The 25,791-nt window shown below is 25.1% G+C and overlaps 1 protein-coding gene across 4 annotated transcripts in view; it reads right to left on the bottom strand.

Moving 5' to 3' along the window:
* The window catches only part of LOC127280964 (segmentation protein cap'n'collar), a 246,783-nt gene that overhangs the window by 166,309 nt on the left and 54,683 nt on the right, over positions 1 to 25,791 (bottom strand). The window contains exon 1 of one of the 4 annotated variants that reach the window (XM_051304400.1): positions 20,088 to 20,105. The exons of the other annotated variants lie outside the window; for them this stretch is intronic. The gene's annotated coding sequence lies outside the window, so the exon portion shown is untranslated. Of the gene's footprint in view, positions 1 to 20,087; positions 20,106 to 25,791 lie in introns of those variants that run through there. 4 annotated transcript variants of the gene reach the window in all.

The raw sequence follows: 25,791 nt of genomic DNA, 5'->3' as shown, positions 1-25,791 counted from the left end.
TTCACTATAATTTAAATTAGTGACAAATACTAATTTATAAATCGAAAACGAAACACACGATCACATAAATAAAATAAACCTTACTTTTATATTAGTTAAATTTTACTAAATAGGTAGTAAAAATTTTTTTTTTCTTTTCTAAATGTGAATTGAGTAAAAAAAATTTTTTTTACTATACCTATTTAGTAAATCTTAAATAATTTATTAAAAGTGTAATTTATTTATTTATGTGATTGTGTGTATTATATCAATTTACAATATTTATAATCTTCCTAACCTAAAAATTCTGAAATTTAATTTCGTAAATTATTATAAATTTTTTAAATAATATATTAAATAAACAACCCATTATTTTGTTAAATAATAACTATTAATTCAAATTATTATAATTATATATTTTTTTAAAAAGGATGGAGGCCGTAACATAACCTGAAAAATGGTTTTTAATGCAATCAAAACTTATATATAATTAAAAAAAAAATTAATAATATCAAACAATTTCAGAAGATCTAGTTATAAACTTTTTGGAAAAAATTATGTTAACTTAAAATCTTTTGTTAAATAATTATTTTTCTTAACATTTTGACTTTTTTATTTCAAAACAGACAAAAAAATATATAAATAATATTCCTCTAAAATTGTTTGAAAATAATTATCATTAACTTTTTGTTTGCGTTAAAATCATTTTTCAGTTTTGAGGTTATGTTAAAATCTTTATCCTCCTGAATTAAAATACGATTATTCGTGAAAAACAATTATTTTTTCTACGTATTTTTAACATGACCTTAAACATTTAATTATAATCGTTTAAGGCCGTGTAAAAAATATCTAAATAAAAACGAAAAACGAATTTAAAAAAACAATTATTATTCACAGAAAAAACGCTGGATAAATTTTCTTGCGGGTAATTTTAACCAATGCTAATTTCACATAGACGGTGGCGCCCCCAACTAGGATAAAATTTGTTGCAGTTAATTTTTACATTGATTTTGGTGTAAAAATTCTACTTTTTTTTAGTGTGTTATCACAATTATTTTTGTACATACTTTATTATTATTTCGTTAATATATTTATTGATCTATTGATATTTAATCTAACTGTGTAATTATTGATAATGTCTATATATATATAGTCAATTAATAATTTTTCATTGAAGGATAAAGAAACTGTGTAAAAGTATATATAGGGTGACAGTGTGGATATATGCCACAAGATATATATATCAAAAGAGTAGTAAACTATATAGACTTCGCGTGTACAAAAGAATTGGCGCTGTTCATCACGAATATTCATATCCATACATATAGGCAAAAGGGTGGACTTCTTTTAAATCAGCCCCTTAATAATATATTTCAACCAAGCCTTTAAACACGATTATTTTTTTTGTCGTGTTCATTGGCATAAAACGCCTCAAAAAAGCAATATCCTGTCTAAAATTTAACTGGTGGTAAACTTTTTTTTTTTAAAGTCAACTTTTTAATAATAAAGGAAATATGAATTTTATTATACAGTGAAATAAAATTTTGATTCAAATAATCGGTTATAGTTGACTACAGGTATTATCAAATAAATATTTATACTTAAACCAAGTAATTTTTTATTTGAATTTAATAAACTATATTTGAACCAATAGTTTTTTTTTTGTTTCAAATACAGAAATTATTGGTTCAATAAATTTGTTCGAATTTTTATTTTTCAGAATTTTTATTTGCTCGAATTTTCATTGAAAAAAATAGGCATTATAAAAAATTTTTATTGGGTAGAATTTCATTGCATAGAATTTTCTTTAAGATGAATTTTCATTTGTTTGAATTATTATTTGATATAATTTCCATATAACCGATTTTTCATACTACAGAATTTTTACTTAACCAAAAAATCATTTAACAGAATTTCTCATTGATAAAATTTTCATTTGTCCGAAATTGCAAATGGCCGAAATCTTTCTGTCGATTGTTTGTTCGGCCATTTGCAATTTTGGACAAATGAAAATTCTATCAATGAGAAATTCTGTTAAATGATTTTTTGGTTAAGTAAAAATTCTGTAGTATGAAAAATCGGTTATATGGAAATTATATCAAATAATAATTCGAAAAAATGAAAATTTATCTGAAAGAAAATTCTATGCAATGAAATTCTACCCAATAAAAATTCTTAAAAATGCTTATTAGGTTAAACGAAAATTTGAGCAAATGAAAAATTTTGACAAATAAAAATTCTGTGAAGTGAATTTTCGTTTATATAAAAATTCAGAAATATAGAAAATCGCGGTTTGATGAAAATTCTGCAAAATACTAATTCGAACAAATAAAAATTCGGTTCAAAAATAATTATGACAAACGAAATTCCATAATATGAAAATTCTAACTAATGATTTTTAGAACATATATATTCATGCGTCTCTTTATTTCGAAGACATAATATAGAAGATAATATATGATATAATTATTTAATACAAATAAATATTTATTTGACAATAGTCAAGTAACGGATTATTTCACAGTAAACTTGGTTGTCTCTTTTTCTATTGCAACGTTTTGATGCACATAAGTTATATCAAAAAAAGATCGTTTTGTGTATCATTTTTAGAAATGATACACGAAACGGTCTCATTTTTTGATGCAAAAAATTTAATCAATTTATATCAATCATGGCCGAATTGAATCGACTCAAAATTAAACGAATTTTTTTCAGATATTTTGGTAATAGTACAATTGTGCGGAGACCATTTCACTATTTAATTTGAAAATGAAAATAACAGAAAATCAAAGACAATGTGCAATTCGATAATTAAAAAGTGACAGCTTATAAACATAACCTAAAATGCATGAGAAAAAATTTGTCGATAAAATCAATATAGCCGAGCTTTTTAGAAGGTAGATGGCAGTTTTGCTTTTTATAAAAACGATTCAGAAAAAATTTAAAGAAGGAAAATAGATGAGTGCTGCCATCTACCTTCTAAAAAGCTCGGCTATATTGATTTTATCGACAAATTTTTTCTCATGCATTTTAGGTTATGTTTATAAGCTGTCACTTTTTAATTATCGAATTGCACATTGTCTTTGATTTTCTGTTATTTTCATTTTCAAATTAAATAGTGAAATGGTCTCCGCAATTGTACTATTACCAAAATATCTGAAAAAAATTCGTTTAATTTTGAGTCGATTCAATTCGGCCATGATTGATATAAATTGATTAAATTTTTTGCATCAAAAAATGAGACCGTTTCGTGCATCATTTCTAAAAATGATACACAAAACAATCTCTTTTTGATATAACTTATGTGCATCAAAACGTTGCAAACATTTGATGCAATTTTTGGTCTCAATTTGAGACTTTTAGGAAAACTGTGTTGAATCAAATAATTTTTTTCTCGTACCTAATGTATTTTTATAAAATTCATATACTCTGATATAAAGAATAATAAATGTATCATTATTTATCAAGCTTGACACAATATTTGCGATCTTGATTATAAAAGTTTATATATACCCCTTAGCCTCCAATGGGATCGTAATATTATTCGTGAATTTTCTATATCGAATGTGCGCGCGTGCTTTATTTCTAGTAAATGCGATCAAAATGATCCAATGGTTCATTTAAAGATAAAACGGCTCCACTGATTAAACAAACTGGACTTTCTGTTATAATTCAGATGAGAAGTTCATTTTGTTCTAATGTTTCTATAATTAAAAGAGTATAAAGAATAAATATGAAGAATTAAAACAGCCCATAAATAAATAATGAATAAATAATAATAATAATAAAATAATAAATAAAGCACAGTAAAATTATTTTAAGGTTATACCCATACACGAAACGTTTATGATAAACGTTTTTTAAAGAAATAATTTTTTAAAATGAAAAATTCTACAAGTTTTTGCTTAAAAAATATTTTTTTATAATTTGTTGATTATTGAAAACTACAAGAAATATTTTTTAGGCAAAAATTATAGAATTTTTCATATTAACACGGAGAGAAATAGATGGTAAGAATTTATGATCTTAAGATGGTAAAAAGTAGATGTTATCCGGTACTATCATTATACTATACTCGGTACTATCAAAGATGTTACAAAAAGTATGGTTATGTTACCCACTACAATCAAGATGTTACCCTGTACAATCTGGATTGTTACTGATAGAATCTAGATTGCTGTCCGTATATATGTAAGATCAAATATGGTACCTGGTACTATCTATAGATTATAGTAAGTAGTAGATCTGATAGTAAATCTGAATTAGCAAAAATGTTTACTAATTTGAATTAGTGACTCACTTTTTGCTTCTCAATTAGTAAAATTCTACTAATTATTAGTAACTTTTACTAACAATTAGTAAAATTCTACTAATTATTAGTAACTTTTACTAACAATTAGTAAAATTTTACTAATTCAGAAGCAAAAAGTGAGTCACTAATTCAAATTAGTAAACATTTTTACTAATTCTGATATAGAGAGCAGCTTATCGTTATATACCCATAGGAATGCAGACCTTCAGAAAAAATTTAAAAAAATATTTAATTGACGTTTAAAAAATTAATAGAATTATTATTATGTAATAATTTCCGCTGTTAGAATATATATAGATACCAATTTTCAAGAAAATTTAAAACTTAAAAAAATTATTTATTTATATTTTCCATATTATGAAAATTTTCTTCATATTGCTTCTTTAAAATTTTCTAAAAGATTTGAAGATATATTAATCCATTATTAATTTAAATCGGATCATTTTTACAAAATTTTAATTGGAAACGATATGAAGAAAATGATCATATATATACGAAATTTAAAATAATATCGTGTATAAAAATCAATGTAATATTTTTAAGTTTTTCAGTAAAAAAAACATGCAATTATTATTCATAAAAATATATATATCTAACCTTAGCCTATATATATATATATATATATATAGGTATATGTAACCGAAGTAGAAGTTAGGCATCATTTTCTTCGGATGATATTTTTTCTAAAACCGCACACGCGACTTAAAAAATTTCGAACACTTCCTGAAACTGTATTTATTAAATTAAGAAACAAGAAACTTTTTTCTAAAAATTTATAAGTGACCACATTTAAAGAGGTCAATACATTAATGCAACTGATTGAATTATTCTTGGGATGTTTTCAATACACATTATTGTTATGACCTTTTGCGTAAGGTAGCCTTTGTATACTTCAATGTAAATTAACATATATGTATATATACAACTCCGGGATGCCAGGTATAAAGGTATAATAATAAATTTCAAATTGCTTTTATATTATTTAAACTACTTTGTAATTATATAAATTTAAATTTTGATTTAAATATTATTTAATTATTAGTCTAAATCTGAATTACCTATGTTAAAAATAAATAATTCTTAGTAAAATCTTGACTGTTTTTTTCCTTCAGTAATTAGAAATATAAATATATACATATCCAAATATATTTTAGTAGAAAGTACATAACTAATTTTCAATGGAAAAATAAATGGAAAATTAGTCAAATTTGACTATTTTTACCGGTTACCAAAAATATTAATTTTTTTAACATTAACAACGCAATCATGCAACAATACTGGCTGGCCGACAGTTGCGGCTTACCAGTATTGGTTCAGTATACTGATATAGATTAAATTCTGTACTGTGCGTCAATACTGCATTTTTAAAGATTTCACAGTAAACTTGGTTGTCTCTTTTTCTATTGCAACGTTTTGATGCACATAAGTTATATCAAAAAAAGATCGTTTTGTGTATCATTTTTAGAAATGATACACGAAACGGTCTCATTTTTTGATGCAAAAAATTTAATCAATTTATATCAATCATGGCCGAATTGAATCGACTCAAAATTAAACGAATTTTTTTCAGATATTTTGGTAATAGTACAATTGTGCGGAGACCATTTCACTATTTAATTTGAAAATGAAAATAACAGAAAATCAAAGACAATGTGCAATTCGATAATTAAAAAGTGACAGCTTATAAACATAACCTAAAATGCATGAGAAAAAATTTGTCGATAAAATCAATATAGCCGAGCTTTTTAGAAGGTAGATGGCAGTTTTGCTTTTTATAAAAACGATTCAGAAAAAATTTAAAGAAGGAAAATAGATGAGTGCTGCCATCTACCTTCTAAAAAGCTCGGCTATATTGATTTTATCGACAAATTTTTTCTCATGCATTTTAGGTTATGTTTATAAGCTGTCACTTTTTAATTATCGAATTGCACATTGTCTTTGATTTTCTGTTATTTTCATTTTCAAATTAAATAGTGAAATGGTCTCCGCAATTGTACTATTACCAAAATATCTGAAAAAAATTCGTTTAATTTTGAGTCGATTCAATTCGGCCATGATTGATATAAATTGATTAAATTTTTTGCATCAAAAAATGAGACCGTTTCGTGCATCATTTCTAAAAATGATACACAAAACAATCTCTTTTTGATATAACTTATGTGCATCAAAACGTTGCAAACATTTGATGCAATTTTTGGTCTCAATTTGAGACTTTTAGGAAAACTGTGTTTCGGTCCAAATATATGTAATGTCTTATAAGAAATACTTTTTAAGGTATTATGTGAACCCAAAACTTTTTTAAAAATGATTTGTTATTTTTGGTCCCGTGAAAAATAATTTTCGACGTTGAGCGTCGTCGACGCCAACTTCATAGACGTGAAAATTGTGTATATTTTGTTGGTTGGAAATTAAATTTACATACATATTTTTTTGAAATTATTTTAATATTTCTTTCGATTACTGCAATGCGTTCGTTAACGGAATTATAAAATTTAAATTTAATATTAAAACATTTTATTAAAAGAAATACATAATTAATGAAGTTCTCAAATTATTTTTCTTACATTGAAAAAATATATTTCAATCAAATAAACTCTATTTTAACCAATAATTTCATTTAATTTCGGTAATTTAAACAAATAAAAATAAATATATATTTGAAGAAATTTGAAGAAATTATTTGAATAATAAAATAAAGAGTAAAATGTTAATATAAAAAAATAATAATTTAAAAGTTATTATAATAATTTATTACTATTAACAGTTAATGCTATGAGCGCGTGCGGTTCGAGCGAAGAGTCGGTTCTTTGATCAAGAGCTGCACAATTATAATGTAAAAAGAAAAAAGGAACCCTAAATTTTGAATATCTACCGGTGCTGGCTTATTTCTGCGGTTACTATAATTTTGCCCGTACTGGCAAAATACAGAATTACTGCTAAATTCCAATATTGAACCAGTACTGAACGCCAGTACTAAGCCATTACTAATGATCAGTACTAATAAACGTTATTATCCTACACATATATGTCAGTATTGGTTCAATATTGGCGGTCAGTACTTTGCCGCAGTAATTGCCAGTACTGGCGCAACACTGTGCCGGTTGTAAATTTTTGCTTGGGAATACAAATACAATAAAAATCAAGAGTCTTATATACATTCAAAATATTCAATAAAAACTTATTTCGATTTCATATATAAATAAGAAAAAAAAACTTTTAATCAAGGTAAAACAATCCTAAACATAACCTATAATTCATTTGCTTCTTTTGTATCTTTCTTCGGTATACGCACTATACATTTAGTATAGATTTAATAGAATTTACTAAATTTTTAGTAAAAAATGACTAAAAATTGGTAGAAATTTTCCCTAATTTAAATTAATTAATGAATTCTTATATATACTAATTCAAATTTAGAAAGAAGGCATTTTCTGAAAGTACTTAGAAGATTCCATTGAAAATATAATATATATACGCGACCTTTTATATTGAATAGGAATTTTCCTAGGAGGGAGATCATGAAGAGGTTCCTCCATTATACATATCTCGTTGTATTCCGATTGGTTCCCGCCCGTGGATAATCGGATGGCATAATGCCAGAAACCATCACGCACACACATATATATATATATAGAGAGAGAGAGAGATGAGAATAAGAACAGATCATTTGTTCAAGATGAAATCTAGTTCAGCCCACTTATCAGAAATGTAGACAGACGTAAATACGATCCACCCTCTATATTTATTTCTTTTTTTTCCTCTATCAATGCAGAAACATTATCAGTTTCATTCTGTTGATGAATTGCGGCAATGGTCATTTCTGCTTCACAATTGAGATCATCAAAAATTCCACAAAAGTTGTATTATAAAAATAATTTAACGCACATTCACTATATATATTATATTACATCATGAATTGCAAAAAGTGAATAATAGTGGAAATGGAATATAACTATTTGTCCATATGGAGCGACCTTTTGAAAACATTCAAAAAGTTACTCATATAAGCAAAAAAAAAAAGTGAAGGAAAAAAAATTATTCCTATATATATGAATTATAACACATTTTTTTGGTGAAAAAAAAAAAATTCTGGTAGCCTTTTATTTATATAGTTATTAAATAAGCTACCAGAATTTCGAGCAAAATTTTTAAACTTAAAAATCAATTCCAAAAGTATAATAAATAAAAAAAAAATAAAAGATATACCATAAAAATCATTTATTAGAATTTTCATTTTAAAGAATTATATAATTATTTTTTAGACGAATTTGTATTTGTTCGAATTAGTATTTTACATATAATTTTCATCTATCCGATTTTCTATATTACAGAATTTTTTAAATAACAAAAAATTTACTTCACAGAATTTTTATTTGTTCGAATTTTTATTTGTCAGAATTTTTATTTGCTCGAAATTTTCATTTAACATAATAGCGGCATTTTAAAAAAAAATTCTGTAGTATGAAAAATCGGTCGTAAGGAATTTCGAACAAATAAAAATTCATCTGAAAGAAAATTCCATGCAATGAATTATTCTACCCAATAAAAATTCTTTAAAATGCCTATTATGTTATAAATGAAAATTTCGAGCAAATAAAAATTTTGACAAATAAAAATTCGAATTTTTAAATGACAGAAATTCCAATATTCACCGAATTTCAAATTTGTATATGAATTTTTATTTGTCTGAATTTTTATTTGTACCAATTTTTAAGACGCTGTATTTTAATTTGTCCGAAATTACAAATGGCCGAACAAAAAATTGAAAGAAAGATTTCGGCGCAATTTTCAAAAATTGACCAATTAGAATTTATCAAGAAAATCGTCATTGGTCAATTTTAAAAAAATTGCGCCGAAATCTTTCTGTCGATTGTTTGTTCGGCCATTTTTAATTTCGGACAAATGTGAATAATTCGGCAATTTAAAATTCGTACAAATAAAAATTCGGACGAATCAAAATTTGATTAAATAAAAATTCTGTTAAATTAAAATTCGTTTAAATTAAATTTTTTTTTAAATAAGAAGTCATATCTTAAGAAAATGACTGTAAAAAATAAAAATTCTGCCAAACAAAAATTCGGTAGTTTTAAATTTTATTAAGTAAAAATTCGTATAAAAAGAAATTCTGTCAAATACATATATGCTATAATTTGAAAATTCGTCTAAAAATTAATTATTTCTAATAAAATTCTTTAAAATGAAAATTTTAATTGATGATTTTTATAAAATAATCATGTGTCCCTTTTTTAAGAGTAAAATTCAGGGGAAATATTCTTATATAAATAGGCGCCAAGAATGATATTCTTAAATTGAGAAATTACCTTTTTTTTGGTAATATATAAAACAAGAGAAAGTAGAGGTGGAAGATATTGGTATATATGGTAATTGGTGTAGCAAGAAGATAGAGAAAATTTCTGAGGGACAAAGACGGTAGTATGGGAATTAATTAAAAAAAAAAAAAACAGAAGACAACGAGCGGCATCGAATCCGGATTTGACCACGCACAGCGGCATGTCTGACCTGGCGCCACCCGTAGAGAAGCGCTCGAAGCTTATTGGATCCTCACTCCGATTGGATATTCCCAAGAATGGCGGCGATTATATATTGACTGTATATTTATATTATTTCTGTAATCAAAGCCCTTTCTTTAATTAAAATGCAGAATGTAACTATTTAATTCATATATGATAATTATACAACAAATTATCACGATTTCACATTATGATAAATATAATTCGCGGAAATTTGATTGAATTTTTTTTATTAAAATTTTTTTCCTTTACTAAATTTAATTGCTATAGTATTTAAACACAGCATCTAAAATTTCAGGAATACATATTTCTAATATTATCTAAATATTCATAGTATATAACTCTAATAGAAAAAAATCATGGCGTAAGCGATGAACGCACTGCATTTCTAACAATTTTTGAATGTTACTGCAATTATAATTTTTAGATGGATTATTTTAATCTTCGATTTATTAAAGCGTCATTTGTATGAATTTCATTTGACAGAATTTCTTTTTAGACGAAATTTTTATTTTTCGATTTAGCATTATATTTGCATTACTTTCTTTGTAAACGAAATTTTATTTAACATAATTTTTATAGGTACCGAATTTTTATTTAACATAATTTTTATTTTAACACGAATTATTATTTGACAGAAATTGACAATGGCCGAACAAACAAACTAAACGTTAGAAAAATTTCAGAGCTAATTTTAAAATAGACCGCAATCACAATTTTCTTAATAATTTCTGATTGGACTATTTTAAAAACTATATGCGCCGAAATCTTTCTGACGTGTTTGTTCGGCCATTGTTAATTTCTGTCAAATAAAAATTCGCTGTTTTAGGAATTCTATTAAATTATTATTAATTATTATTAAATTCTCAATATATATATTTTATAGTATTAGAATATCTTGAGAAAATTTTTGCCATCAGTTTTGCTGGAAGATTATAGGTGCTGTATATGGATTTTTATAAAAAGGAAGGAAAATGTACTAAAGAATCAATAGAATAGATCTTAAATATATGCACCGCATATATATAAGATATATGGAATTAGGAAGAGATTGATTGCTTTCGTAACTATAAATTGTCTGACGTCACGAGTTTTTTTATCATATATAAGTTTCTTCTGGTTATCGCAGTTTTATGTTCCTGATTGAAAAATCATCCAAAGTTTCAATTTGTAATGCTGACAATTAAATGGTTCATTACATTCTATACCTATCAATTTACTCTATACAGAATAGTATAATATATGTAGAAAAAGTTACAAATTGTTCCAAAAATACACGAATTTTTAAGAATAAATTAACTTTCAATTTTTAGTTGTATACATTTTGGATTTTAATAGTTTTACAAAATAACATTATCACCGTTTATACCCTTTCAAGTCAGAGTCAAGATTCGAACTAACTTATAAAGAGTTTTTGGTCCAGCGGAGTCGCTCTCCGCTTTTGGACCATAACAATTTTCACAAAAAAATTTGTGTCAATATGATACAGGACCCAAAAAAATATCGAATGCGAATTCGGAATTTTTTTTTCAGGCGCCTGAAAACTAAAAGTAATATTTCTGTTTGAAATAAAAAGCAAATACTATTTTCATTTTTCAAAGAATTTTTGTTATTGGGTGCGGAAAATATGGAAAAATAAAAAAAAGTGAAGGGACTATCGGTTTCTGTGTATGTATATATATAGAGAGAGATAAACCAACGGATTTGCAGGCTATATATATATATATACTTTCCCACCACCAGAAACAACACGTGTCGATCCAAAAGATCTATGCGGGAGCGCGGAAGGATCGCGCAAAGAAAACGCAATTCACCTCGCAATCTCGGGGGAACAGACATCCATCATATATATGCTTGTATTCTTCTATGTCAAAATATTTCCACGTATCGTTAACACTATTATAGACTACCATATCGCAAGATATAAACAAAATTTTCCAAAAAATATCAATCCCACAATATATATAATAAATTCCTTTGTTAATTTTTTTTTTTATGAAATTACACAATTTAGCGTGAAATTTTTAAGTATAACCATATATATATAAGTGTCCCTAGAGAGTACAACGGATGTAATGCTGTATACCTTATACTATCATCACATCCTTCATCTCAGAAAAAAGGAAAAAAAAAAAAAAAAAAAACGTTTACTCGTTTGATAGCATTGACAATATAATTTCAAAATATAATAGATGGGAATAATAAGACTATAAAAATCATAAATTTTAATTTCTACACTGAAAAAAAGTCTGGTTAAAATAATCAGAATTCTGGTTAATCTAACCAGAATAGAAAGTTATATATACCCTTACTACTTTTTCTGGTTAAAAGTACTAGAAAATTTGGTTAAAAAATTCTGGTTAATTTAATCAGAATTTCAAGTTAATCTTACCAGAATTTTTCTAGTTAAAAATTTTTGGATAATTTTGGTAAAAAAATTTCTGGATGATCTTACCAGAAATTCTAGTTAATCCGAGAATTAATTAAATTTATTATTATTATATTATATTATAAAATATTATAAAATATGTATTATAAAAATTTGTATTATGTACATATAAATGCAATCAAATAATAACACCTTTACACTGAAATTCTCTTAATAATGTTTATTTAAATATGATTATTCAGAACTAAAATTCTGATAAAACGTGTCGAGCACGTTTTTAACATAACCTTCAAACTATTTTCCACTCAAACGGGTTTGCTGTTCGTCAACAATTTTTTCACTTATATTATAAAATTAATTAACCTACCTTTAAACAGATCTTTAAATTCTCCCAAACCCCAATTTTCCAGAGCTTGGTTAACTTTTTCATCCATTCTTGCGATCCGCAAGATAAACTATTCGAAAAAGAACATCAGACGCTATGCAGTGTCCGCGAACGCGCGTTTTTAACCAGAATTATTTTAACCAGAATAATTTAACCATAATACTTATTTAACTAGAACTGTTTAGTCTTTTTAACTATATTTTCTTGTTAAAATAACTAGAAATTTTTTAACCAAACGCATCTAGTAACTTTAACCAGAACTTTTTTTTCAGTGTACTCTCTAAATCTGAATAAGTGAAATTTCACTTAAAATGTGTCAAAAGTCTTCCACGTAGAAAAATAAGTGTATATGCACTTAAAAATAAGTGAAACTTCACTTATTTTTGAGTGAAAACCACTTATTTAAAAGTGCATATACACTTATTTTTCTACGTGGAAGATTTTTGACACATTTTAAGTGAAATTTCACTTATTCAGATTTAGAGAGATAGTAAAATAATTTTATAAAAGTATTTTTCAAGTCGTAGAAAATATGCATGGAGAAAAATATAGAATAAACGAATAAAGTAACTTTTACTATACTTTAAAAGTAAAACCTGAACTGCAATATACCTGCAATGGTATATAAATAGTATAAAAAATAGTAAATTTTACTATTTTTAGAGTAAAAATTACCAGAAATGCGCAGAAACTCCGAACAGTTCAGATTTTACTTTTAAAATGTATATTAGAAATTCTAATCTTTAGAAAAACGCTTTTATACGCTTTAAATACTAATATTAGTATTTTTTATACACTGAGAAAAATATATGCTATTGAATCAAAATTTTTATACCTTTGGCAGAAATGCTGTTGATCAAATAGCATATATTTTTCTCATTTTTTTTGAATTAACTATTAACTTAGGTTAGAAATCTTGTGAATTGACAATATACACAAGGGCCAACCATGTAACGCAAAACTATACAGATAATGGCGCTAAATTCAAAAATTGTTGAAATAAAGTAACTCACAGTAAACTTGGTTGTGTCTTTTTCTATTGCAACATTTTGATGCACATAAGTTATATCAAAAAGAGATCGTTTTGTGTATCATTTTTAGAAATGATACACGAAACGGTCTCATTTTTTGATGTAAAAAATTTAATCAATTTATATCAATCATGGCCAAATTGAATCGACTCAAAATTAAACGAATTTTTTGCAGATATTTTGGTAATAGTACAATTGCGGAGACCATTTCACTATTTAATTTGAAAATGAAAATAACAGAAAATCAAAGACAATGTGCAATTCGATAATTAAAAAGTGACAGCTTATAAACATAACCTAAAATGCATGAGAAAAAATTTGTCGATAAAATCAATATAGCCGAGCTTTTTAGAAGGTAGATGGCAGTTTTGCTTTTTATAAAAACGATTCAGAAAAAATTTAAAGAAAGAAAATAGATGAGTGCTGCCATCTACCTTCTAAAAAGCTCGGCTATATTGATTTTATCGACAAATTTTTTCTCATGCATTTTAGGTTATGTTTATAAGCTGTCACTTTTTAATTATCGAATTGCACATTGTCTTTGATTTTCTGTTATTTTCATTTTCAAATCAAATAGTGAAATGGTCTCCGCAATTGTACTATTACCAAAATATCTGAAAAAAATTCGTTTAATTTTGAGTCAATTCAATTCGGCCATGATTGATATAAATTGATTAAATTTTTTGCATCAAAAAATGAGACCGTTTCGTGTATCATTTCTAAAAATGATACACAAAACGATCTCTTTTTGATATAACTTATGTGCATCAAAACGTTGCAAAGATTTGATGCAATTTTTGGTCTCAATTTGATACTTTTAGGATAACTGTGGCTATATTTATTTATAATTAAAAATTAATTAGAATTTTTTGTTTTTAAAACGAACCAATATTATATACATTTTTATAATTTTTTTTTAGAAATCTTATTTCCTGCAGTGTTACCAATATAAGATTATTAAAATCAATAACATAACCTAAAAAAATTTACACTTTTTAAGCTATATTATACTTTTCTTTGCAAAAAAAATATTTTTTTTAAAACAATATAAAGCTTGAATTAACTCAAATTTAATAATACTAAAATTCATAAAATGATAACAATAAGGAACATAAATATGTCTAGATTTTTTTGATTGTATAGTCTCTGTGAACAAACACCGCAAAAAAATCTATATAAATCTAAAAGAGTATTTATATATACCTACATCCGCTACATAAGTGAATGTCTAAACTTTAAAGATTTTTTGTTTATATGAACTATAAGTTGATTAAAGATAATCATTAAGGATAAGGATATGATAAACGTACAACTAATGAGATACATATCTTTTTGTTGCACATGTATATACATCACAAACACAAAACATTGGCATATAATTATAATTGCCTGATGTGGTCTTCATTACAAAAATTTCACGTTTTTCTTTTCTAACCTCGCACGCATTTTGTGTATTCTGCGCATGTGCAATGGTAGCGAGGTAAGTATTGTAATTTATAATGATGTCAAAGAAATATTATTATGTCCAATCATGAGAGAAATAAAAAAGGAAATAAAGTAACAAACATTCATAATTACCAAACGTCTCTCTGTATATGCGTATATGTATATGTCAGAATTAACTGCATTGAAAGAGAGATGCGATCAATGCATCTTTATGATGATGAATAAAGAGAAAAAAGAGAAATATATATTTACAAAATTTCTTAATAATAAATTCCTTAACAATTTTCAACATAACCATAGAGATAATGTTTTTGACAAAAACATATTCAGAGGTATACTTATATAAATTAATGTATTTCAAAATATGAAAGTCAATATATACGAAACATATCTATTGTTATAAACTTTTCAATTTTTGAAGGAGATAAAAATAACTACAAACATTCACTTGTTAAAAAACGGTGCCTTGTCTCTTTTAGAGGCGGTGCATCTCAAAAAAAAAAAAAAAAAAAAAAAAAATGATTTCTATAATAATATTAAGAACATGTTTCTACGCTTATATTCATATCTTGATGCTTTTCCCGTCGACGTTCTTTAAAATCATTAGTCATTTTTTTTCTCCAGCATTTCACCGGCCCTTTAAAGGAGGATGAGCAAAACTATTTTTTTGTCTACGTAGGGTGGAAGGTTATATAGAAAAGGTGTTTATGGTAATCCTACACGACTCCTTGCTCTATGACACCGAAGGTGGTCCAAACTTAGATGATCATTTTTCAGCGCTCATCTTCGATATACTCTTTAAGAAAATTTTCAAAAAAAAGCCGACTTATTTTTGTCAATAATAAAACACTAATTACTTAACCACACTGTACGGAAATATACCACTACAACTATATATATATATATATATATAAGAAAATCATTTGTAACATATATATAAGAAACCATTACTCAAAAAAATCTTTTCATAATTTCTCTAATACTTTTAACATATATCATATATCCGCCAAAAATTGTGTCCTCCTATAATTTATAATATTTTCTATCGCCCTAAACATTATAAAATTAATAAAGGGTCAGAATTTCTCAAACGGATCATCTAAAATTAAAAAAATTGAATAATAATTGAATTGGGAAATTTCAATTATTAATTATTAATATTAATTAAATAGTAGAATAATTACAAAAATAAAGTTTACAAATGCAACTGAAATGACAATTCCTACACGGAAAAAATTTTGATGCACCGGTTGTACTGGTTAGTTAAAAAATTATTGTACTTTAAAAACGGACATCAGTTATCCCGGTTTGGTACAACCTATATGTCCCCTACAGTGCGTCTGATGTCCCCTACAGCGCTTCTGACGCGTCAAATCAGGATAACAGTTGTCCTCAACAAATAGTACAACAGTTCTACCGTAGATTGCGCATCTGATGCACCAAAAATTTTTCCGTGTATGTGTCGTGGAATAATGAATAAAATAAATTTAAATTCCAGCGGTTATATACCGGCCCGGTACCACTTTTCAATAACGTTTTTTCAACGGCAATGGAGTTTTGCCGGCATCATAATTAGTACCGGCCCGGTACCACTTTTCAATACCATTTTTCTACCGGCAATTGAGTTTTGCCGGCATCATAATTATATAATACCGGCCCGGTACCACTTTTCAATACCATTTTTATACCGGAAATGGAGTTTTGCCGGAATCATAATTAAGTCCCGGCCCGGCATCGGCCCGGTACCACTTTTCAATACCGTTTTTTCACCGACAATGGTGAAGTTTCGCCGGCATCATATCAAGTCTTTTCCGATTTAATCTTATAGAATTTTGATAATTTAATAAGATATTAAATTAATTTCATTCCACTGCGTTTCTGAAAGTTTTTTCTTTAAAGCCAATACCGGGCCGGTACCGTGCCAGCGGTTTATCTTTTGCCTCCGTCCCAACGTATATTGTTATAAATGTATGTACAGTACTAAATAATAATTAACTTTGCCATTACATAATTGAAATTGACTTTTAGATAAGTTGTTTTCTATTAATTTAGAACTTTTTGCAAATGGTCCTGGTTTCCAACTTTATAATAGGGATGGGAATCGAAATGAAGTAATCGAATATCGATTAATCGATCGAATCTTCTAGAACAGTAAAAAGAAGTCGATTAATCGACAATAAAATTCGAATATATTCGACTTTATTCGATTTTTTTAAATCCATAAATAGGTAAAAAAATTGCGTTGACGAAAAAATTTTCAATAAATAAATTCATAATTTATCATTAAGAAAGCATTTATTTCCACAAACAATTATAAAATTAAATTATTAACATTTAATAATTTTTTATAATAAATCTGAAAAGTATAAAATTATTTAGTTAATATTTGAAAAAGAAAAAAAATCTGAAAAAAATTGACTGATTTTTTTTTCATAATTTCTTGTTTCTACTAACCAATTTTAATAATAAAGTGCATGTATCATGATTCCGATAACCTATTATTTTTAAGTTTAAATTTTATTAGTGTATGGGTGATTCTCTCAAAAAGAACAAATTATTTGTGCACAATTTTGGACGAGGTTTTTGTTAAAAAATAATAACATTAATTTCAATTAATAAACATTCTCCCAGCCATACTCCATTCCGTAACATCAGTTTTTATTCAATATTTCAGTTATTTTACCTTTTTTTAAAATTTTCTTTAGTGGTCCGATTGAAAATTGTTAAATCCTAACGTATGGCTGACAGAATTTTAAATAATTTCAATTAATTTTTATATTTTTTAACAAAATATCTTAAAAGCGTAATTTGTCCTTTTTGAGAGAATCACCCGTATATTTTTCTCGAAAGTTTTTATATGTATTTAAGAATATACTTACTTAAAAATTTTGGCAAACACCACTGTGGTAAAACATGGGTAAAAGCTTTGTTATTATTCACTTGTCTTCTTAGTTTAACCGATTTAACCATTAAAGTCGTTAATAGACATTTGACGGTCGTTGTAGAATCTGATTGTGGCAGGGACGATTAACCGCTCATGTTGTGAGCCAAAATGTGTTTCCAAAACTTGCCACGCTTTTTTGCCGATTAATCGAATAGAGTATTCGACTACTGTCGATTAGTATATCTTACTAATCGATTTCTATTATTCGATTAATCAACACCTACTATTCGATTTTTGCTTATAATCGATTTCGATTTTACCATCCCTACTTTATAAGCGCACTTTGCATTTACTTCTCATAAGCAGGTTTAGGTTAGCGGATGTGGCGTCGACTTTGCAGTCCAAGGGTCCTGAGTTCAATTCCTCGTGTCTTCAGATGATCTTTTAATTATTAATAATGATTCATATGTTTCGGCATTCTCTTTAGTGTTTACAATTAAATTAAATAATAATTAATACTGTTTAATGTTTAAAAAATATGAAATGTGTTGTTAATAAAATATACTGATCTAACACCGCGCCAGCATAACGCCGGCAGAAAATTAACAAAGTATTTTTTTTAGCACCGGCCGGCGGAAATGCCGGAACCGGGCCGGTATCTCGCCGGCAGTAAACCGGAATGAAAACAGTAAAAGCAAGAACCGGGCCTGCGATTTATCGGCACCGGGGCGTATATTTCCCGGGTTATCATTGTTGACTGGACCGGCTCCGGGCCGGCGAAAATGCCGGTATCACGCCGGTCGTCGATTTCTGCCTAGGTTATGTGATTAAAAAAATAACAAATTTAATAATTGTGCTGGACTAGTTAATTTTTTGTTATTTTAAATTTTTTATATATAATCTTTATTCTGTATTTGAATTATTATATAGCTTGCTTGGAACAAAATAAAGATATTATTATTATTATTATTATTTAACACTGAAAATAATTAAATTTGTTAATTTTAGGTGATACGTTTGAGAAATTCTGACCCTTAATTAAAAAGAAAAACAAAGTAATGTACGATTATTATTTTTCAATTGAATTCGAATGGGAAATTTAATTTTCAAAAAGTATAATTAAAATAAGTAAGAAAGAAAAGATTTTTTTTTTTTTATGAATTTATGTACATTGCATACTATATGTCTAGACAAGAAATATTTATGAGGACATGACATATTGACAGAACTGTGACAGAAGACCACCTCGCACCCACGCTCGTGCCAACTACATATATATATATATATATATATATCTCACTATAGTTATCTTCAAAAACTACGACTACTATAATTTGTCAAGCTAAGGCCGATTTGACTGAGCCTGATTGGATATATGCTTAAGATCCGACTGGGGAAGAAGATTTGAACCATTGGCCCTTATCAATAGATCGATCGTGTATGATAAACACACGACGTGCCACGATTAGGAATAACATAAAAAATTATACTCTTATACATATGTATATATACTTGTACCTCTTAGCATAAATCTAAAAAATAGATCAAATTTTAAATAGCAAAATATGTATTAAATCACAAACAACAAAAAATTCGACAATAAAAATGTATTAAATTTTTAATTTTTTTTTAAACTGTTTTAGAAAAATTTTCTTTTTACATGATTTTTTACATAACACAATTTTTGAATTTTTAATTGATATAATTTTTAAGACGCCGAATTTTTATTTGTCCGAAATTACAAATTGCCGAACAAACAATCCGACAGAAAGATTTCGGCGCACAATTTTCAAAAATTAACCAATCACGATTTTCTTGATAATTTCTAATTGGTCAATTTTTGAAAATTGCTCCGAAATCTTTCTATCGATTGTATGTTCGGCTATTTGTATGTACTTATTTCGGGAAAAAAAAATATTTTTTAGGCAATAAATTATAGAATTTTTTATTTTAAAAAATTATTTCTTTAAAAATTGTTTATCATAAACATTGCGTAATTTAGCTTCGTTACATACCTTTATTTAAGTAAAAAAACCCAGAATTAGAACACGAAACAATAAACAAAATCTATACACAAATAATAACATAAAAAAAATACACAGAATAAGAAAATATTTAAAGATTAATTACCGATTTCTGAACAACTGAACATGATAATTATAAATGAGTATATAGCTCTCCTTGATTTAAAAAGCAAAAGACGAGAAATTTAATGAACAAATATATTATCACAATAAACGCATTCACAGGTGCGTCTTCTCTCTTAAACGTAAGAAGTACAGTAAAATACTGATAATATACATCAAGTTCAAGTTTAATGTCAATGTCAAATATAGTGTAAAATATGAAGCAGCTATCGACTTGTTAATCACATTTATATATGTTATATATAGTCAATACTTTGTTGTTAGTATATATCTATACCCTACTTATATTTGCACAACTGTTTAATCGATAACGACCAAATGATATTAAATAATTACGAATAATTCTACATTAATATTATTAATTATTTTATTTAATTTATTATTAATATTATTTATTTAGAAAAACTTTTTTTTTAATTCATATATATATATATATATATATATAATAATTACTATAGTTGTTGGATCGAAATAAATCGAAACATAAGTTTTATGTTTCTTATTATTTAACGCACGAATTTTTATTTTAGAATCATTTTCTTAATATGACTTTTTATATAAAAGAATTTTAATGTAACAAAATTGCTCATTCAATTGAATTTTATGTGAGTTGAATTTTTTAAATGGCAGAATTTCCAATTCACCGAATTTTAATTTGTCCGCAATTTTATGACACCGAATTTTCGGTGCACATGATTATATATGTTTCAAAAAATCATTAGTTAGAATTTTCATTTTATAAAATTTTATTTGTCATAATTATATTCGAGCCAAATTTTTATTTGTTCGAATTAGAATTTTGCAGAATTTTCATCAAAACGATTTTCTATTTTACAGAATTTTTATATAACCGAAAATTCACTTCACAGAATTTTTAATTGTCACAATATTTATTTGCTCGATATTTCATTTAACATAATAGGCGCATTTTAAAGAATTATATCAAATAAAAATAATTGGAACAAATGAAAATTCATCTGAATGAAAATTCTATGCAATAAAATTCTACCCAATAAAAATTCTTTAAAATGTCTATTATGTTAAATAAAAATTCGAGCAAATAAAAATTCTGACAAATAAATTCTGGCAAAGAAACAAAAAAATTCTGTGAAGTGAATTTTCGGTTATATAAAAATTCTTTAATAAAGAAAATCGGTTTGATGAAAATTCTGCAAAATACTAATTCGAAGAAATAAAAATTCGACTCAAAAATATAATTATGAAAAATGAAATTCCATAAAATGAAAATTTTAACTAATGATTTTTATAACATAATCATGCGTCTCGAATTTTCATTTGTCCGAAATTACAAATGGCCGAACAAACAATCGATAGAAAGATTTTGGCGCAATTTTCAGAAATTGACCAATCAGAAATTATCAAGAAAATCGTGATTGGTCAATTTTTGAAAATTGTGCCGAAATCTTTCTGTCGATTGTTTGTTCGGACATTTGTAATTTCGGACAAATGAAAATTCGAAGAAATTAAAATTCATTAAATTGAAATTTCTTTCATTTAAAAATTTGAATCACATAAAATTCGATTTAATGTGTATTCTGTTACATTAATACTAAAATCTAAATGTATTTTTCTTTGTTTAATGAATTTTTAATAAAACTAAAGTATAATATTGAAAGTAATGTTGAAAAACAAAAAGATCGAAATTGTTAGCTTTATACGTAGAATGTCCCATACTCTCTAAATCTGAATAAGTAAAAATGTTTACTAATTTAAATTAGTTACTCACTTTTTGCTTTAGAATTAGTTAAATTTTACTAATTATTAGTAAAAGTTACTAATAATTAGTAAAATTTTACTAATTGAGAAGCAAAAAGTGAGTCACTATTTCAAATTATAGTAAACTTTTTTACTAATTCAGATTTAGAGAGTATATCATAAAATTAATTATATATAGGTTATGTTCATGATAGTTTAAAGTTAAATTATAGGTTCTTTTTTAATTATAAAAATAAAAATCAGTTTCCATGGAATATTTTAAAAGTAATGAAGAAAACAATTTTCTAAAAGCAATATATTTTCAAAATAGAGCAAAAAGAAAATTGAATATTATATCAAGAAACAACGTTTAGATATTTATAAATAAACTAAGTTGACTATATGTAAAGTATAAAAAAAATTTCTACATATGTAATAGTGTGCGCACTTACGGAATTTTACAATTTCTGAGGCTCCAAAGACTGATATCAAAGTAGTGATCAACCAACTTATTATTCTCTTCTTATTTCTATAGCTTACAATTACTTATTGTGTATGTTACTTAATGTGAATTATACGTCATACTTGAAACATACAATTTATTTATGCGTTTATTGACGATTTAAAAAAAAATATCTCTTTAACATTCTGCACGATATAGAAAAAAAAAGAACAGGACCAATCAACATTTGCGTGTAATATTGATAATTATATCAGAAAGAAGGATTTCAAACGTATAAGAATGTTATTAATGACTAGTTACAACCATATATGTCACATGCGAATGTCTTAAGTGTTTTTTAAATACTATATTTTATTTTTTATTTATTAATTTAAATATTTATTTTATTTATTTCATTCAATTCTATTTTATTTTAAATAATAATAAGATATCGATTTTATATCAATTAATTCAAAACAAATTTTACTGATTATTTCAATTTATAAACAAAAAATTAGAAAAATCTTATAGATCAAAAAAATTTATAATTAATAGGAAATTATTTTTAAACGAATAATAATTTATCTCGTTACAATGTAATAATTTTTTCTTATTAGGCAATAAAATAAAAGGTATTTAGATATATTAAACACTTAATAAATTATCTTCACATCTAGTCTACTTGCTTCAAATATATTATACAACTGGATATATACTTAGATAAGAAATTTATAAAAAGATTCATTATCAAAGATATTAATTGACATTAAAAGTTTACATCTTATAAAAGGTAAAATTCTATATACACTTTGTAAAATTACAAAATATCTTTAAAATATTGTTAAAATTTAAAAGCAAAGAATTTTAAATAAAAAAAAAAATTTGCTAAATAGTAAACTCTCTCTTGATAATTGTTCAAAAATTTGTTACATAAATTATGGTGAAACAAAAATTCAAAAAAAAAAAGTTATTTTATAGTATTGTGGCGGTATCTAGTAGAGAGCAATGCAACTTTTTACTTTGTAGAAGATAACTTATCCAGTGAGAAAAAAAGCGGGATCTACTTTATCCCACTTACCGATAACATTGAAATCTTAAGGTAAAAATATTTCAAATCTGTAATATTAAAAAAAAATAAACTTTTTGTATAAACAAATATTTAAATTTAAGAATAGTTTTTAAAATAATTTTTCACTTGTTTACAAATGACTTTAATATTGTATTAGTAATTATTAACATTTTTTTAAAATCATTTATTTAGAAAATTTTATTTTGAAATTTAAAACATTTATTTTACTTTACAAATATTTCAAAATAACAATTTATTTATTTATTTTCAACATAAACGTGTAACGAAGCTAAATTACGCAATGTTTATGATAAACAATTTTTAAAGAAATAATTTTTTAAAATGAAAAATTCTATAATTTTTTGCTTAAAAAATATTTCTTGTAGTTTTCATTAATCAACAAATTATAAAAAAATATTTTTTAGGCAAAAAATTATAGAATTTTTTATTTTTAAAAATTATTTCTTTAAAAATCGTTTATATAAACGTTGCGTACTTCAGCTTCATTATTTACGTAATAATAAAAATAAAATTTTATTTAATATTTAATTTTTCAAAATTTTAATTAAATTTAAAATTAATTTAAACTCTAATTAAATTTTGTAATTTATTATTTATGAATTAGAAAATTTTTCATTTATAATTTTTTTTTAATTTAATTAAGGGGAGGGACCGCTGAAATTTTAACACATCAAAATTAAAGCTGTTTAAGGGTGGTCAATTTTTTTTCTGACAATATTAATTATTTAAATGTATAATATATCATGAAAAATTGAAAAACTATAAATTTGTTAATAATTTTTAAAATCAAATTCAAAATTCTCGACAATTTAAAATTTAAACTTCTCTCACAATTTTAATTATTTTTGACTGCCGATTTTTTTATACGCTTTTTTCACGATTTTAAACAATCGTATGGAATTTAAAGAAATTTAATTTTTCCAAAAAATAAATTTTCTAAAATGGCTAAAAAAAATTTTTTTTGAAATTTTAATAATTTATAATAATTTTGGATCCTAAATTATGCCAGAAAAAAAATTGACACTCTTTAACAATAATAACTTCAGTAGGCTGAAATTTCACCGGTCCCTCCCCTTAATAGTTTTTTTTAAAAAGTTTGTTTATAATTTTTCTTTTACATTATATTTTCCTCTATATTTTAATTAGTGAGAATTTGTTTATTAATTCAAATTAGTAGAAATTTTAACTAATTTTTAGTAAATAATTACTATTTGATTTGGTAATACTTTTTTTTGTTTACTAAAGTTATAGAGAAAAATTACTAAAAATTAGTAGAAATTTTCACTAATTTACATTAGTGAACGAATTCTCACTAATTTAAATTTAGAGAGTAATGAAAAAATTAATTTCAAAAAGCAAGAAGTTGTTTTTCAAAACAAATTATAAAATTTATTTTAATTTATATAAAGCTAACTTAACCATTTTTAAAAAATTATTAGTAAGTTAAAGAAATATGCAGATTAATTTTTGAATTGTAAATTGATAAAAAATTATTATTTTATAATTTTTATATAATAAATTACTATAAATAAATAAGAATAAATTACAAAAATAAAATCAATTTGAAAATAATGTGTAGTTTTTCAAATATATTGAAATACTTTAAAAATGCAAAAATAATAATAAAAAGGAAATAAAAGTAAAATTTTCAATGTTAAATAATTTCTACAATGTTTACATAAATATCTAAGTATATTACTTTATTTATTTAACTCAATAAAATCAGAAATTCAATCCATAATTCTTTGCATAAAATTAGCGATAAATACTTTGTTTAATATTTTACTAATATAGATTTGAAGGCTTAAAGAGTAATATTAAAACATTTCACTTGGATTAACTGCTTTTGTGATTTTTTTCAAATTCATAATATATATATATACACTATGTATGCATAAATGATAATTAATCATATAAAAAAATATAATAATTTAAAAAAATTCATATTTTTCTTTACCATTACATATTACTATACATTCTTTTTGCAATCTTATCTCTTGCATATATACACATTCTTGAATATGCAATAGATAAAAATAATAAAAAGAATCTTAAAACAACAAGGAAGCAATGCAGCAAATTTTTTATGCCATATGAATATTAAAATTATTAACTTTATTTAATCCATTAAATTGGTGTGTTTATATAAAAATGCGCATGACACGTGTTTCAAAATAAAGTATGACACTTTTCTTCGAAAATTATAAAAGGTTTTGAAAAAAAAAAAAAAAAAAATCACGAAATGCGTTTTTTGCGCGTGGGCTAAAGAACGAAGGATATTGGTATATTGAACTCAAAGGAGCTGACGCTCCAAAATATATAGATCAGCAGTTATTTTTACAAGGTTCGTTGTATGCACTTTCATGAGTTGTGTTTGCGAATAAACTTTCAGCAAAAAATATGAACTGAGGTCTTTTCTGAACGCCTACATTAAAAAAA

Source organism: Leptopilina boulardi, unplaced genomic scaffold (genome assembly GCF_019393585.1).
Source record: "Leptopilina boulardi isolate dan_hultmark-lab unplaced genomic scaffold, ZJU_Lbou_2.1 LbouV2_259, whole genome shotgun sequence".
Lineage (NCBI taxonomy): Eukaryota > Metazoa > Arthropoda > Insecta > Hymenoptera > Figitidae > Leptopilina > Leptopilina boulardi.
Note: the sequence above shows the minus strand (reverse complement) of the source record. Positions and strands in the feature narration are given on the sequence as shown.